Source organism: Aythya ferina (assembly GCF_964211825.1).
Source record: "Aythya ferina genome assembly, chromosome: 1".
NCBI lineage: Eukaryota > Metazoa > Chordata > Aves > Anseriformes > Anatidae > Aythya > Aythya ferina.
The window spans coordinates 128,511,133-128,528,885 of NC_140296.1; the positions used below are offsets into that span (position 1 = coordinate 128,511,133).

Here is a 17,753-nt window from a genome sequence, read left to right on the forward strand (position 1 = left end):
ACCATCTGCATTTATTTTATCACCTTTGAACATGTGTTCAGGAATGAAGTCTGTGTAGTGAGTTTACTGCTACCAAGAGATTTATACTGCTGCACCAGGAAGAAACTTTGACTGGACTATACAGAGAGTGTGCTTGAAACCACTCTGCTCATACTCTGTTATTTTAATACTGTAGCAACCTGACTTTTTTTCTCAGCTATACATTATGTATCAGCAGACAATACCAAACAGGAAACAAGTCTGATTGGGAGTTTCAAAATTTAAAAATCGTTGATAATGACCTGATATTTCTGATCTTTCAGCAGACGTATTTGCATACTGAAGTAAAGTGCATAGCCATTCATTTCATTTAATAGAAACACTGAGACAAAATCAATGGGATTCTGTGTTCTACATGATTGGTATGCTTATGTACATCTAGTGTGTGATAGTGGGACCAAGGGAGAAAAAGATAAAGTGGGGGAGGTGTAGGAGGAGGAGGAGAAAATGAAGGAGGAGGAGGAGGGAAAGGAGAAAGAGGATAATAAGCTCCACAGCCTGTGAGAAGTAAAGGGCTGTGCTCAGGATTGGAGCATTTTTTATGTGTGGAGAGCTTATTTTCCAAAATGCTTAGCCTGTATTTTGTTACAGCAGATGGCAGAATGACGAAGCAAGCACAGATGTGTAAAAAAAAGTCAACCAATATAAGGATAATGAAACATTTTCTTGGGAAAGTCCTCCATTCGCTGCCACTGTAGGTCTGTGTGGTTTTGTGCAGGTTATTACAGAGTTCAGCAATGACATTTCCCATCAAATTACATAACAAAACTCTGTGTCAGAAAAAAAAAATATATATATATACTACTACTTTTTTTTTTTCTTTTTTTTTCTTTTTTTCTTTTTTTTTTCCTAAAATGTCTTAAGTTCATGAGCTGGATAATTTTATTAAATATACATATATTGGTAATCACAACCTGCCTTAGTACCTCTGATGAACAGCAAATGATGATGTTTTCCATGAAGAGCCCAAATATACATTTCTCCTTTGTTTTATTGGTGTGCTTTGAAGCCAGAAGCACCTGAAAGTTGTATTCTCACTATGGAATTAGACTTTTGATATCTTGACCTTATATTTTCCATCATTTTAATCACAGGGTCCCATTTTGCAGACTTTAGCCACATGATTAGGTGAGATCATGATCAGCCTACTCTAAATCATGCTTGAAAAACTGCTTTATGCACAGTGGCCCCATATGGAGCAAAAAGAGAGAGACTGACACAGCCCTATACCATCTACACCCACCTTCTCAAATCTCCTGCTCTGCTTTCAGTCTTGAGCTACAAGTTTCTTAATGAAGGGCTGGATAATCAAGGATTGCTTCCTGTGTGTCCAAGGGTTGAGATGGCAGGCAAACCTTTGACAGAAGCACAGTGGGTACTCCTCAGTTTATGTTTCTTGTTTGCCTAGAAGTAGGCCTTATATGAATTTAGATGCAGCATATCATTTATCTCCTCTCTAAAACAGAGGATGTTTCTACTATTTGCCTTTGCCACAGAGAGGAGAGGGAACTGTTCATCATTTGTAAATCATGTTGAGACCACTTGACAGAAAATGCTAATGTGCTCAGGTTGGCTTCTAAGGAGGAAGGTGTGATGTTTCTTCTCCCTAAGCAAATATATTTCTATTGAAAGTAGGAGAAAAGCCATAACTGCTGAAAGGGGAGGGAATTGGAGCTGCGGGGTGGCAAAAGACTTACAGAGATTTAGGAACGTGCAGTTGAGGAAACTGCAGCTACAACCTCAGGTGAAAAACTCATTCACGATGCTATAAGGTTAAAGGAAATACCACAAGAGCATCTGAAATGCAAACTCAAAAAGAAAATGAACCTCTATTAATTGAGATCAATCTTTCTGCATTAATTAGGAATTAACTCTGCTAGCTGAACATAGATGAAGTCTTGCTCTTGGTTAGACTTATGCAGCCCCTGTTTTCAGCACTTTGAATGCATAAGGGGTACCCTACGGTTAAAGTATTATCCACCATGCAAAACAAGACAAGGTGTCATAAAAGTTGTTCATTATTCCATCTAATTCCACAGATCTAAGTTTTAAAATATATTTTAGCTGCCTGATATGCCCACTGCACATATATGTAGCAGCAATTTACAGAAGAAAAAGAAACTAAATAGAAATATGTAGTAAAATACCGTGTCTAGCATTGTAAATAACTCCTGTTGATTCCTTTTTATGTTCTCAGTGTCTGAGAAAGGAATTTTAATACAAATATTGGCTGTGTTTTACACATATTATTTTGTGTAATAAGAACCTCAACTAACTGCTTATAGATGTTTGCAGTGTGTACACTTGGTGGCTAATGGAGCAGAGATATAGCTTTAAACTTGTTGGACAAAGTAGAATTTACAAAGTCCCATATTTGCATAGTAGGTAGTTAAACTAAACATGAGATAGAAAGAATATGCTTCTCTGACTCAGATATTAAATATGTTTTAAAATATCGAACGACAGCTTTGTGAAGTTATTACAAATACCTTCAGTTATACTCATATTTGACACAGCCCACTGCTCATATGAAGCATACTTTTTATCTTAATTATTTTGCACACATCCAGTAAATGTGATTCCCATTAAGCTCAGAAGATAGAATTTTGTTCATTTCTATGTTGCTGAGAGAGCACACACAATAACCCCAATATATGAGCGAAATCACAGGTCAGAGCATGATTCCTGAATTTATGCCCCGAGGAAAAACTTCTAGGAAGGAATTTTTTTCTGCTCTGCAAAAAACAATAGCTCTGCTACCACAGTTGCAGTGTCTATGCTGAGATATCACAAAGGCCTATGTTTGAAGTCTCAAGAAGGTAGAAACTGGCAGACTAAAAGCTGAAGGGCAGAAGGAATATGTGGGTGGGTTAATAATTATCACACTGGTTCCTTTAACATTAGACCCCTCAGACATGTAAAATAGACTGATTAGCCCTCCTGATCCTCCTGATCTCAGGATCTAACTCAGAGGCACATATTCCCTAGGTCAATAATCTTGGCAGCCTTGGATTCTTGCGACTTGGCATCGGGATATGGTAGTTGTCCTAGGCAGGGGTAAAGCTGAAGGAAACCCTTCTCCCACCATAATCAGATAACAGAAAATATGCAAAAGAAAGTTCTCATGGGAACAGCCTTGTCTCAAACTCCCATGTTTTCTATGTTGTTTTGTTTTTTTTTGTTTGTTTGTTTTCCACAGAAATGGAAGATATGGGTTCCTGAGAAAGGCTTGCTACATGCAGTTTTCTCAGAGGGATATGAGGACACTGGAAAGCAAAAGTTAGACAAAAGCAGGAAAAATCTCATTCAGTAGCTTTATTCAATGATCTATTTTCCTTTCAGGTTTCTTCTTACCCTGTTGGTGGTCCACTACAAAAACGTGTTGTAAAATTTTCTGATGTATATCATGCTGTAGGGAACCATGATATGGGAGTGGGAAAGAGCTGCAGTACCATAACTGGATTCAGAAGAGTTGCTCAGCAGTATCTGTGGCTCCTTCGTCTCTTTTTCTAAATGCCATGGAGACTGATGTGGGTCAGTGGAACAAAAACAAAGGGCAGTTATGGTATGGATGCATAATATCCTCCCTATTCACAACTAAGCAAAGAGAGCATGAGGTCAACTCTATCATCTCACAGGTTTCACCAGGGACAGGTCCTTTGACTCTCACAGTAGAATATTGGTGGAGAAGGATTCTCACTGCCATTTTGCTTTACGAAATGCTAAGCTTTAAGAAATACACAGGCATTCCTGCAATAATTTGGATCTGGGTCACAAAAAGTGAAAGACTAAAAAGGAAGTGGATGTGTTTTTTGTTTTTGTTTTTAAACAATATTTACTCCTTAGCAGTTTCTGTTGAATCCATAATGTACAGAAAAAGCCAGAATACTGGAAAATGAATAAGTCGTCCATATAATTTTAGGGGGAATCACCACACACACAACTAATAAATATGTAACTCTATTCTGACCTCATGCAGGTTTAATGCTTGACTTCAGTAGGATTAGTCCCAGTTCTTACTGACACAATAAAAACTGAAATGATGTCTGTGACATTTTAAAGCAGGTGGAAAGCTCTGAACTTGATCAGAATTTCATTTCCTGTATATCATGTATCTGCTCCCTGTGTAGCTACAAGAAAAATATCCTTCAAATTATTTAACATAATAGATTACAGGGGTCTACACTATGCTGCTTTAAACTACATGTGCTCTGCATGGAGTGATATCATTGTCAGAATTCATGTTGATTCAATGCAGCTCACCAGGTAAACTCAGGGGCTTTCTATGGCACCAGATAAATAGTCTCCACTGAGAACTGCCATACAAGTTAAGGACTTGTCTCATTCAAAATTAACATTATTTTCTTGCTTCAAATGTAAATTCACTGGTCCTCGTTTTGTTTGAAGAAATGATGGCTAAGAAATAAAAACTATATTTGCAATTACTGGAACTCAGAATTAAATTTTGAAATCTATAACGACTTCCAACACAAGAAACACTGAAAAATTAAGACTACAGTATGCACCTTACAAACTCTGTGAAAATGCTCTTACTCAGAAACAAAACTGCTTTAGACAATAGAAATCCAGTCTCAGCTAAGACAACCCATTCCTGTCAAACAGAAGTACTCATCTATGCATCTGTTTTTCACTGAAGCTTCACAAAAACTTTCCCAAGCATTTTTCAGTAACCAAATATTGAGTGTAGTTAACATACATTTTAGTACATTACAAACACTCCAGACTTCCAATCTGAATTAAACTGAAATGATTCATTCTGTGTAAGCATCCTAGAATTAGTACTCTTATCAGTCTTCAGTAATTACCTGATTTTACCTTACCTGATTACCTGATTGTACCTGATTTTACCAGTAATTACCTTCAGTAATTTACCTGTTTTAGAAACTAGGGCATCCAGCTTGACTCCGTAGACTGGGAAAACTTATTTGAGAATTTTTTCTTTGACTGTTCTTCCATAAAATCTTCACAAATTAAAAGCTTTTACAAACCCTAAACATAATCTGCTTCTGTCTGCTCCAAGGTCATGACTTTCTGAAGTGTTTATTAAATATTCCATTGCCCCAATCAATGACCTACTCTGCACAATAGTGCATACTCCAGAAGTGAAGAACTACAGCTCGGGAGTCATGAATACAACAAATAGCACAGAAGCTGGTACCAAGAAACTTGCTGGAAAGCCAAAACTAAAGTATGATAATATCAACAATAAGAGAGAGAAGCAGGAAATAAAATAATAATAAATTATTTTTTTAAGAAAAAAAAAGGAATCCAAAAGTTTGTAACCTTCAACACCACCACCAACAATAAAACAGCTAGCCTTTGATAAAGCAAGGTTCTTTTTTTTTTTTTTTTTTTTCTCATACAGTGTATCCCTCACTTATTATTGCCTTGTGAAACAAATTCTTTCCATGAAAGTAAAATATAATAGCTTGAGCTGAAATTCTGCTGTCAGGGAGATTTTCATGCTTAAAACATGTAGTGGGTCTCTGCTTAGAATCAGGGTAACCACTCCTAACAAATTCTTTGCTTAAATCTGTAATCCTACTCTGTCCATCTGGCTGTGGGAGTGGCTTATAGACTCATTCTTCCAAAAAAAAATAATACACAGTTAGGATTTACTGAAGAGCTAGTTCCATCACTCATCTGCATTTAAGTGGATTTAGTTCATTCAGTCTGCTTACCTAGGTCTTGGTCCAAGATAGCACTTAAGCATATGTTCAATTTTAAAGAGAAGAATAGCTATCTTGAAGTTGGTAAGATTAACTCCATGATTAAAGCTAAACACACACTTAGATGTTTCTATAAACCAGGGCAATGATAAGGTTCCTTAGTGCTTTTATTATTGGAAATAATAGTGATCCACCCACCCTTCCCTTGCAACCCCCCCAAAAACAAACAAACAAACAAACAAACAAAACAAAGTAAAACAAAACAAACAACAACATCAACAACTTTTTTTTTTTTTTTTTTTTTTTTGTAAGACCTAGTCCAAGATTCATGGAAGCTTGTAAAAAGCTCCATAAAATTTCAGTAGATTTGCAGGATAAAAAATATCAACCAAACAACCCAACAACAAACAAACAAAACACACCGAATAACACCTTTTTTTAATCAAAGGATAAAATTAGCAGATAAAGCAGTACCTAGAGTACAGTAAAACATTTGGCAGTACTTCACAAATTCTTACTTGAAAAAGACATGCAAATAGACTTGGATATGAAAACAGTCACCTGGACAGGGAGCTGGTGAAAGGAATATGAATAACATGGAAAGATAACTTGAAATGTGCTTGAACCAAAGGGAAGAAGCTGTTCCGTGGGTAACTGCAGAAACAACTATAGATCTGAGGTAATTATCAAGACCACCTCAGTGACTTAGATGCTTACATCCCACGTTTGAAGGCAAAACGGCTACTTCCCATCCAATGAGGTGTTTGGCAGCAGCACTCTCTCAAAGATGCTGAGGAGAGATAAGAGAAAGTGTTGGGGGTAATTATTTGAGACCACTTCTTCTTTGCTTAGTGACTCTTATTCATTAAGCTGCTTAGAAAGCTGCTACTTCAAGTGACATGCCCAGTGAAAGCTACCTGCTTTCTCAGGATTTACCCTTCCTACCATTCATATCCCCTATCCAAGACTTAAGCTAATTGCTACAATGAGGTCCTAAGCCCTTCCACCTCCATGGTAGACAAATCCAGAACTTCATGGAAGATTTAAAGCAGACTTTTGGAAAGCTGAGAGATTCCTCCAGCATAAGACCATAAAAGGGCCCATGACATAAAAGTCACACTTTTGTCCTCTCATACTATTTTGCTGAATGCCAACTGCGTACAAAAAGGAAGGACCTAAACATCATCCATTAACAAAGTGCATAATTCAGATGTAAAATTTCATATGGTAATAATGAATTTACTAGGGCTTTTTTCCTTTCTGCATCTTCCTGTGTGGTTCTTGCCTGCACTTTTGACTTTAGATACTGTTTAATGTCATCTCCACTGTCAGAATAGACGATCATCCATCACTGTGGAGATCCAGAGGTGTTAAAAGAAAAGGAATAGTAGCTGTCACTGAAGCTGACATATTGCTGTTAAGATAGCACTAAGACTTGCTTTCACATCTCTCTCCCATGAACAGCTAATTTCTGGTTATGAATGGAAGTATCTCTGTTTTGGTTACCTTGGATGGGCTGGGCAATGGTCACAGCTAATACAGGGAAGTTTATCCAATGTAGTTAAAGAACAAGTTATCAGCTTGGACACAAGAATCTACTGATATTTCTGAAAAAGCCAAACAATTTTAAATGAGAGTAGAACTACAGGGTGCTGCTTAGGGTAAACCAGATTGTTGTTGCTGTCTTTCCTAGTTAGTTAACTCTGTCAACACTGACCAAAAATGAAAGAGGTCATGGAACAGCACATGGAGGAAATGGAAACCTCAGGAAAACAGCTTCAAAGAGTGAAAAAAGAGAGGGTGAGAGAAGTGGAGGAAGACTCAGTTTCTTCAGACATTTGGCAGTGGTGACAAAATGCCTGCTCTCAAATAAAAATTGGCGGTTTAGAACAAAGCTGACAAATTGGGTAAAATAATTACTGAGGTCATTATTCAAATGACTCTTGAACACTGACAGTTGTGGGGCATAAACCACCTCCCTAGGAAGCCTGTTTCAGGGTTCGACCACCCTCACAGCAAATAAATTTTTCATTATATCTAGTCTGAACCTCCCCTGGTGCAGCTTTGTGCCATTTCTGCTTGTCCTGTCATTGGTTAATAAAGAGAAAAGGCCAGCACCTCCCTATCCACTTCCTCTTAGGAAGTGGTAGAGAGCAATGAGGTTGCCCCTCAGCCTGCTTTTCTCCATACTAGACAACCAAAGTGTCCTCAGCCTCACCTCATAGGGCATGCCTTCTAGCCCATTTACCAGGTTTTTTGCCTTCCTCTGGATGATTTCAAGGGCCTTAATTTCCTTTTTATATTGTGGAGCCTAGAACTGCATGCAGTATTTGAGGTGAGGCCACATTGACACTAAATATAGCAGGAGAATCACCTCTTTTGACCAGCTGGCTATGCTGTGTTTAATGCACCCCAAAATGCACTTTGCCCTCTTGTCTGCCAGGGCACACTGCTGGCTCGTGTTGAGCCTGCTGCCAGCCAGCACCCCCAGATCCCTTTCTGCTGAGCTGCTCTCCAGCCACTCGTCTCCCAGTCAGTGCCTGTGTTCAACATTACTCTGTCCCAGGTGCAGAAGAACATTTACTTATGTTGAACATCATGTCTTTGATGATTACACAATGCTCCAATGTACATAGATCCCTCTAGAATACCTCTTGTCCCTCCAGAAAGTCAACAGCACTTCTCAGTTCAGTATCATCAACAAAGACAATCAACCTTTTCTGTTCTGGGCAGGGGACAAGACAAACTAGCAAGAAGATTGACTAAATTAAAGGAATAGTTGAGGACAGAAAGCTGAAGACCACCCACACAGATCAAATGGAAAAGCACTAATGGGAAAGACATTTTGGAAGTTAAAAATATAAGCTAGGAACACAGAGCTGTAAAATAACAGCTGTACAGCAAGGCAGAACAAAGTTTTGTTCGGTGGTGAATGAAAGGTGGCTGAATGGAAAGACACCGTCTGCTTTATCAGAAATAGGCTCTGCCAGGCCATAAGCCAGGACTGCTTCATGTGGAGAAAGGACAGATCGCATTCCACTGAGATGGCAACACAGCTCTGTTCCACAGGCAAGCGTAGCAATCTTCAAAGTAACAGTGAAATACTAGATGTTTTAAAAGGATTTCCCACTATACTGATGTTGTTCCCATAACACAAGCCAAGGAGTAGGAAGGCAGCACATCAAAATACATTTGCATGGGCTTGGAAACAGACATCTTCTGTACTAGATGAAGTTTTCTGCTGCCTGTAAAGGCAACCTTTGGACTGCTAGTCCATGGAAAATAAACTTCCTACAGCACCTGGACCAAAGGCAGGATGCTGGAAGCAGTCATTGCCAGCAGTGAATGAAAAACAAAACCCACATACATTTCAATCCTGTAGGAATGAACACACTGGTTCTGTTCCAGGGTTCAGCCAGACCACTTCCATTTCTTCCATTTCTATGAGCACATTTGACCCTACAGTTTAATATTACTATGACTGTAGTGGTACACCAAGTGTAGAGCATAGACGTTAAATATACTATGATTCAGACTAATTAAATTGTACTTGTATGCACTTTTGTTCAGAAGTACACCTGATGCAATGCAGGAAAAGTGTTGCTATGGCTATTGCAAGGAGTTAGTTATTCATCTGTTAGTGGCCCTTCAACTTGGGAGTGAGAGCTGTTGACATTCAAAGGACCGCAGAAGAACCACGAGTCACAAGATGCAGTAGCTCCACAAGCTTGCTCCACAAGCTCGGGAGCTGACAACACTCTATGCACTTCCTGACCCTTCCTTCTCACCCATCACATTTTGTAACAGCAGGGACCATAGTCTTTGCTACTGTCTGCCTTTCTGCACTCTTCTTTCTGACAGCTCAGTGTTCCTCACTATCACAACTCCAGGCACTCCTACATTTTTCTTTCAAGCTGCAGTACATAACAAATGCAAAGTATTGACAAATTTCAGGTTTTCATTTTACAGTCTTAGAAGCTCTTCAAAACCCTGTGCATAGCTTGGAACAATCCTGAAGCAGAATAAGACCATCATCTTTCAGTGAAGCGGCTGACTGCTCTATGATTCACTAGCTACTACTCACATGCTCCTCGGGGACAAGGTATTGGCATGCTGGAATAGAAGGCTATCTGGCTGAGCTTACTGATAAGTTTCCTACTGTCTAACAGCATTCATATAAGAAGGTTGTGTAGATCTCTTCCTGCTACGTTAAACATTAATTTGTAGACAAGCCTGATAGTTCTTTCTATTTAAACTCCTGATTTATGATGGAAGTCAGGCTTCCTGATCTTTGCAAATGTTATGCTTTATTTATCTAGCATTATTATTCCAATATGCTTATTATTCTTGTGTTATTCCATATTACTATTCAGAAACTATTTCAAACCATTCAGTGGAATCCAGATTGTTTTCTCACACAATATATTTATCAAAGGTAGAAGCATTCACTGCTTGTGTAGTGAATCAGTGCGTGATACAGATTTGTGAATGGCATCCATTGACATCTGCTTGAGATGCAGCATATCTTGCCTCTTGTCACCTTTAGCTTTTACCTCTGCTTTTTATTTTTATATCCAAAAGTACTGCGAAGCAGTTAGATGTGAATGAAATTTACTTATGCCATAAATAGGGAACCTGTCTCACACCTGTTTTAAGTAGTTACCAATGACAGCAAAGCACTGAGCCTTTGAGAGGAAAACAAAAATCTTAAAGTTGAAAGGGAAAGAGTCTACAGAAGACAGTTTAATCAATATAATCTGGCAATGTGCTGCAAACTGGAACAGATCCTTCTCCTCACTACTGGCTAAAGAATAGAGACAAATTTTAAAGGCTATGGACATTCTTTTAATACTAGTAAATGATGTGTTACAGCATTTTCACCATGATCAGACACAAAAGAAAAGTCAGACTTACCGCTGGAGGAACCTTTTTCAATCACATGTGTGAGACGCAGGAGTAAGAAAGAGAGAGCTGTGGAAAAGCATAACAGGAACTAACCAGTTAGGAGACAGAACAGGCACCAAGCAGCCAGCAGTTGCAAAATGGCTACGGTAAGACTGGAGCAGTTTGGCTCTGTAAAACTTAAAGGGACAGATTTATGCAAGCACACAGGGGGAAAGCCTGTGTAAGAGCATAATTCTCCACTGGGAAAAGGCAGGCCCCAGTCCCGGAAATTTTTAAGCATGTTCTTAACTCTAAGCATATGAATACTCCTATAGACTACAGTCTGCATATTCCTGTACAAACAATTAAGCATGTATATAAAAGTCTGCAGGTCTGTATTTACTGAAATAGAAAAAGTTACCATGGAAGACAGATGCTCCAACATAGTGCTTGTTACAACTTTATTGCAACAGGAGTGTGCTATGGTCGCAGTTACTTCCCCCTCTGGTGAGATAATCTAAGCACAGTATAGTGTTAGAAGACATATTAGCAGTCTAGGAAAAAAAAAAAAAAAGTAATTGAGATGTGTCCCCCACCCCTCCCCAATCTCAATTTGTTGCAATAAACATTGCTCATTAAGGCATTCTAGTATTTCTAATTTATTCAGCATAATATCCATAATAGGCCCCTAATCACACTGAAGTAATCCTAGAGCACTTTGGGCTGATCAAAGTAAGTGAAAGTAACCTCATTTACTGAATTATACTTCCCATCTGTTTATCCCCTATTAATGAATCACAGACATCATGCACTCAAATGGTGTCAATATTTTTGAAGGGAGACCAGAAACACCTCAACGATAGGGTGCCTTCAAATCCTATAAAAATGACACAACTTTGTAGGCTTGCCATTGGCAAAGTGATCTTATGAATACACATTCTCTGCTTCAACTTTCTGCTCTTTATGAAAGGAATTATAAAGTTTTCCTCACCTGCAGCATTCAGTGACTTTCATGGATAAAATGCATTTCTCTTAAAATGACTTAGACAGGAAGAAGACTTTAAAATCAGAAGTCACCGAAGATGAAGTTTAATTTGAGTGAGAAAGATATCTTCCCAAGCCCTGCCCCTTCTCCTCCCCTCCCCTCTCCTTTCCATTTATATATGCACCAGGAAGTATCATCACAGCATGGGTGCATAGGAAAACTGGAGCTGTATAGTGTCCAGCCCTTTGTGCACTGCAAAGACTAGACAACATACGTGAGGTTTTCTTTTGGAAATACCAGGAGGTGTCATGACTGGGAGTCAGTAGGGTATTTCTGCAGCTATTCTTTATGAATAGGCAACAAGTTTGAACTCAGACTTGCTCTGAAGTGGCTGTTCTATACAACTACATGGATACAGCCATTGGGTTCCTGATGGGATTTATTTGCCTCTATTAAATAATGTATGTAATTAAGCACTGACAGAATTGAAGCCTGGATTTCTACATATTTTCCCCTATGATTAGAATCCAATTTCTGCAGTTTCCCCAATGCCATCCTTTCCTTCTATCACTGAATTTACTCTGTATTCTGCTCAGGTTCCCACAAATAGGACATCAACATTAGGGTCTATTTGAGATATTTTATTTTGTAAAAAATCTTTAAATATATTTCATCAAATAAAACCCTGAATATGCAATAACTCTGACTTGCACAGAACCCATGAACCACTCATTTGTGATTGCCTCCAGATATGAGAGACTATGACCTTTTCAAACATCCTAGCACCAATGGAATTGTTTTGCAAGTTTCATTTGTTGCAGTATGTTTCAGGAAACATGTTGATTTTATTTTATTTTCTTCCCCCACTAATTGAAATGTCTTGAAGTGTTGTGAGTAGTTTTTCTCTTAATTTGTATTTTTTCAGTCATCACAATGAGGTTGATATGAGACTCCAGTTCCCTATGCTTGGTCCCAGAAGTTTATACTTCACATTTTGTGTAGCTGTGTGGCTTGTAGCCTTTTTACAGTGTGCCATTAGCATGACTGATTACATATTGTTAACATGTCATGAAGTGTTGCCAGATGTTGGAGAATTGTTATTTGACCTGGTGCTCACCAACACGGAAATGCTCATTAAAGAGGTCAAGACTGAAGGCAGTCTGGGCTGCAGTGACCACATCCTGGTTAAGTTTGTGATCTCAAGGAATACAGGACTGGCAAAGAGCAAAGTCAGGACCCTGAACTTATGACGAATGAGCTTCAAGACCTGTTTAAAGATCTAGTGGATGAGATCCCCTGGAACACTATCCTTAGAGACAAAGGGGCTGAACAGAGCTAGCAACTCTTTAAGGATATTTTCCTTAGAGCGCAAGAACTATTCACCCCCTATGTAAAAATGTGGGCAGGGAGGACAGAAAACCAGGATGGCTGAGCAAAGACCTGCTGGGCAAACTGAGGCACAAGAAGGAAATGCACAGGCAGTGGAAGCAGGGACACATGGCCTGGGAAGAGTGCAAGGATGCAGTCTGGATGTGCAGGGATGGGATAAAGAAAGCCAAGGTACATATGGAACTGAGCTTGGCAAGGGATGCAGAGAATAACAGGAAGGTACATTGCTTAGAAAAGAAAGGCCAAGGAGTGTGTAGCCCCTCTGATAGATGAGAAGTGTGAACTGGTAACAACAGGTATGGAGAAGGCTGAGGTACTCTGCAATTTCTTTGCCTCAGTCTTCACTGCCAGTCAGGTTTCCCAAGTCTTTTGTTTCCCTGAGCCCATATATGAAGGCTGGGGGAGCAAAGTCCCTCCAACGGTAAGCAAAGAGTAAGTTTGAGACCACCTGATGAAAATAAACATGTACAAGTCTATAGGTCCTGATGGCATGCATCTCAGGGTCTGGAAGGAATTGGCTAATGAAGTTGCTAAGCCTCTGTCCATCACATTTGAAAAGTCCTGGCAGTCAGGTGAAGTCCCTAGTGACTGGAAAAAGGGAAACATCACTCCAATTTTTAAAAAGAGAAGAAAGGAGGACCTAGGGAACTATGGACCAGTGAACCTCACCTCTGTACCTGGCAAGTTCACGGGGCAGATCCTCCTGGAAGCAATGTCGAGGCACATGCAAGACAAAGAGGTATAAGGCACATATGAGACAGACAACATGGCTTCACCAAGGGTAAAACATGCCTGACCAAACTGGTGACCTTCTATGATGGAGTGACTGCATCAGTTGACAAGGGAAGACCAACCAATGTCATCTACCTGGATTTCTGTAAGTCCTTTAACATGTTCCCACATGACATCCTGATCTCCAAATTGGAGAGAGATGGATTTGATTGGTGGTCTACTCAGTAGAAAAGAAGTTGACTTGAAGGTCACACCCAGAGTGTGGTGGTCGATGGCTCTATGTCTAAGTGGAGGCTAGTGACGAGTGATGTCCCTCATGGGTCTTTCCTGGGGCCAGTACTTTTGAATACCTTTATCAACATCATAGACAGTGGGACTGAGTGCACCCTCAGCAAATTTGCAGATGACACCAAACTGAGTGGTGCAGTTGATACAATAGAAGGAAGGGATAACATCCAAAGGGATTTGGACAAGCTTGAGAAGTCACCCAGGTTGGGGCAATTCCAGACATGAGGACAGTCTGGGAGAATAACTCACTGAGAGCAGCCCTGCAAAGAAGGACCGCGGGGTTCTGGTGGATGAAAATTTTGACATAAACTAGCAGTGCATGTGTGCAGCCCAGAAAGCCAATTGCATCCTGGGATGCATCAACAGAGGAGTGGCCAGCAGGTCGAGGGAGGTGATTGTCATCCTCTACACTGCCCTTCTGAGGCCTCACTTGGATTTCTGCATCCAGGTCTGGGGCCCCCAGCATAAGAAGGATGTTAGAATGGGTCCAGAGCAGGGCCACAAAGATAATCAGAAGGCTGGAGCACCTTTCTTGTGAAGAAAGGCTGACAGAGCTGGGGCTGTTCAGCCTGAAAAAGAGAAGGCTGTGGCGTGACCTCATTGTGGCTTTTCAGTAGTTAAAGGGACCTTATAAAAAAGATGGAGAGCAACTCTTTGCTCAATCAGATAGTGACATGACAAGGGGGAATGGCTTTAACCTAAAAGAGGGGAGATTTAGATTAGGAGGTTAGGAGGAAATTCTTCACTCAGAGGGTGCTGAGGCACTGGAATAGGTTGCCCAGAGATTTTGTGGATGCCCCGTCCCTGGAGGTGTTCAAGACCAGGTTGGATGAGGCCCTGAGCAACCTGATCTAGTGGGTGGCATCCCAGCCTATGGCAGTGGTGTTGGAAGTAGGTGATCTTTAAGGTCCCTTCCAACCTGAGCTGTTCTATGATTCTGTGTAAATTAAAATTGAATTCTTAATGAATATCTATGTCTGAATTTGCTTTGTCTTATACTCGAGTCACTTCGGAGCAGCAGCTTTGAAGGCAGTGTGCTTTGGAGTGAGATTGGAAAGAACCCATGTGCCAAACTCTACACCCAGGAACAACTTTGAAGATAGGGTGGGGTGGTGGGTATTGAACACATGGCAATTAGAACCTGAATTTTGCATTTAATATTACACAATGCAAACATTATTAATGGGGTAAGAATTTGTGTAGTCTGTAATCAATTAATGGGAACAGGTTTATCGCTTCAAGACTTTTTAATAATAGAAATTCAAAGGCAATCTCTTAAGAGGACTTTATCTCCTGCCACTAAAACAAAGGTTCCTTATGAGGCATTCATATAGGTGGGAAGAATTTACCATACAGGGATAAGAAAATGTGACAGGAAATGTTTCAATGCTTATTTTAAACATCTCTGGGTGAGGTTGCAGATAAACAGAACTTAGGAACTTCAGAGAGCTTGAAACTTCTTCCTTTCTGAGACTGCTCTTTCCTGCTAAAAAATTAACTATCAAAAGATTTATTAGCTGGAGAAGGAAAAAGTTTTAAAATATTTTTCTTCATTGCTTTAACATGAAGCAATTTGGAGTGTGTGTGTCCCTAGACATGAAGACAGAATAACATTCTTCCATGACACAACTATGCTTAGATAACACAAATCACTTTAAACTATAGCTTATTATAGAGTTTGGTTAAATTGTTTAAAAACTGGATTTGTGCTCTCTTGAGTACATGTAGATGCAAGAATTTGGTTATTTAAACATACACAGTTTTTGCATTACTAGAGCTTAAAAAATGATCTTTCATTTTATCAAATGTTATCACATCCCATATTTTATGTTTACTTCACATATATATGTTGATGTCTGGTGTGCAACTTCCAGCAGCCAGGATGTCAGGCAGTGCTTTGTACAAAACCGTAGGTGCTATTTAGTATACAGATGGTGATTATGTGAAAATGCCTCCTCTTCAACTGTCATCATTTTCAAAGGCAAAAAAGGTTTCTGTGAAGACTTTTGGCTGAAATGCAAAACAATAAAGAAGGAGATAAAGTTGATAGCAACAGAATTCTATTATGTGCGAAAGGAAAAGTGGGGAAGTAGAAGAAGCAGCCTTATGGGGAAAAAAAATAAAATTAAAAAAAAATAAAAAAGGAGAGAGAGAGACTATAGAAAAGATTTCCTGTTTAGTGAAGACAATAGGCACTTGCTTGAAGAAGCAGAGCAGAGCAGGCAACAGCAGGAGAAACGTTTCCAGTGGTTCTCACAGAATTGGAACACAGAGTTTTCTTTGGCAAATAAATTAGCTGCAAGAGCCAAATGTCTTCAGAAACAGCTTATCCTCTGGTAGCTGTCTTTTGCTTAAAATCTTTATAAAAGCATTTGTAAAGCACTGTGAAGCATGGAACCATTCCAAATGCAATCAGTTAGATAAGGCAGTGTCTATTCTGATTTAGCCACTTGTTCTAACAAACTTAGTAATTGAAAGCTCTGTTGAGAAGAAACCTCAGGCTGCCTGCTGTACGGCAGGAGGTCATGGATTAGGTTGTTACATGCAGGCCAAGTGGTTTAGCCACTCAGCCAAGACGCAAAGACCAAAGGGAAAATCCTGCTCTTAGATCTGCAGGGCTGATCTCATATCCCCAGATCTATGAAATCAGAAGGCAGGTCTTCCACTGCATGTTTTTCTTCTGCCTTCATTCCTGGGAGAAAGCACTGAGTGGAGAAATAGAGTTTGTTTGCAGGGAGTTTCCCTGCCTTTTTTCTTTATTTAATACTTGATGGGAGAAAGAAAGAGAATGAGGGACAAGAAACATGAGTTTCTAGCATTCCACAAGAAAGAGCTTTTCTTGAAGGACATACGTCAAAGTTCCCAAATAGTTGTATTTTAAATCTATTCCTTACAGGGCAATGATCTAATAGAAGAGGAAAGTCTAAGGGGACACACTGGTTTATGAGAGGAAATTAATGACTGGCATGGAGCTTATATGCTGCTGTTTATGTCCTTGTTTGTCAGCTACCAGGAACACAGACAAATAAGTAAAATTTGAGGCCAGTCAAAACCTGAATACAGGTTGCCAGCTTAGCACTTGTCTTCCTGCTGTCAGTTGTGCCTCAATTAGCAAGAAGTCAGCAGAGTCATGTAAACATTTTTCTTTTATTTTTTTTTTTCTTTTATGCTTTATATAAATTATGAGAGGCACCTGAAACAACAAAAAAATTGCTAAAGTACCTTTACATCTAGTTTTTGGAAATAGAGGATCCGTGACGTTCCTTCCAACCCAGGCCATTCTATGATTCTTTCCAATAATGGAAATGGGCTGATGCTTGGGATAACATATTCTGTTTAAATGTGCTGAAACTGTGCTGAAAAACAATTTAAAGAACACACGTGGAAAAAAAAAAAAAAAAAAAAAAAAAAGAGTTATCTGAACCAAGATCCTCAAGCGCAACTTATATGAAGATATATACACATACTTAATTTCACATAATGCAAAAACTATAAATGATGACATAGTTTGCGGGTGTAAAATGATGTCTGGAGATTTTATAGGATTAGAATCTTAATTTTCTACTTGAAAGAGAGCTTCTGTGAAAGTATTTGATATTCGGATGTATAAAGATTCTAAAAATTGTAATGAATCCAACACTACCCTAAGGAGTGGAAGATATTTTTTCAAAATGGATGGGTAACAAATAAACTTTTTGTTATTTTCATATGCATCATAACTTTCTCTGAAATGGAGAACTATGGTA

General features: G+C 39.2%; 1 long non-coding RNA gene across 1 annotated transcript in view; it reads right to left on the reverse strand.

Annotated features, from left to right (window-relative positions):
* Positions 1–17,753, reverse strand: part of LOC311431381 — a 70,161-nt gene that overhangs the window by 42,425 nt on the left and 9,983 nt on the right. The gene's annotated exons all lie outside the window — the stretch shown is intronic.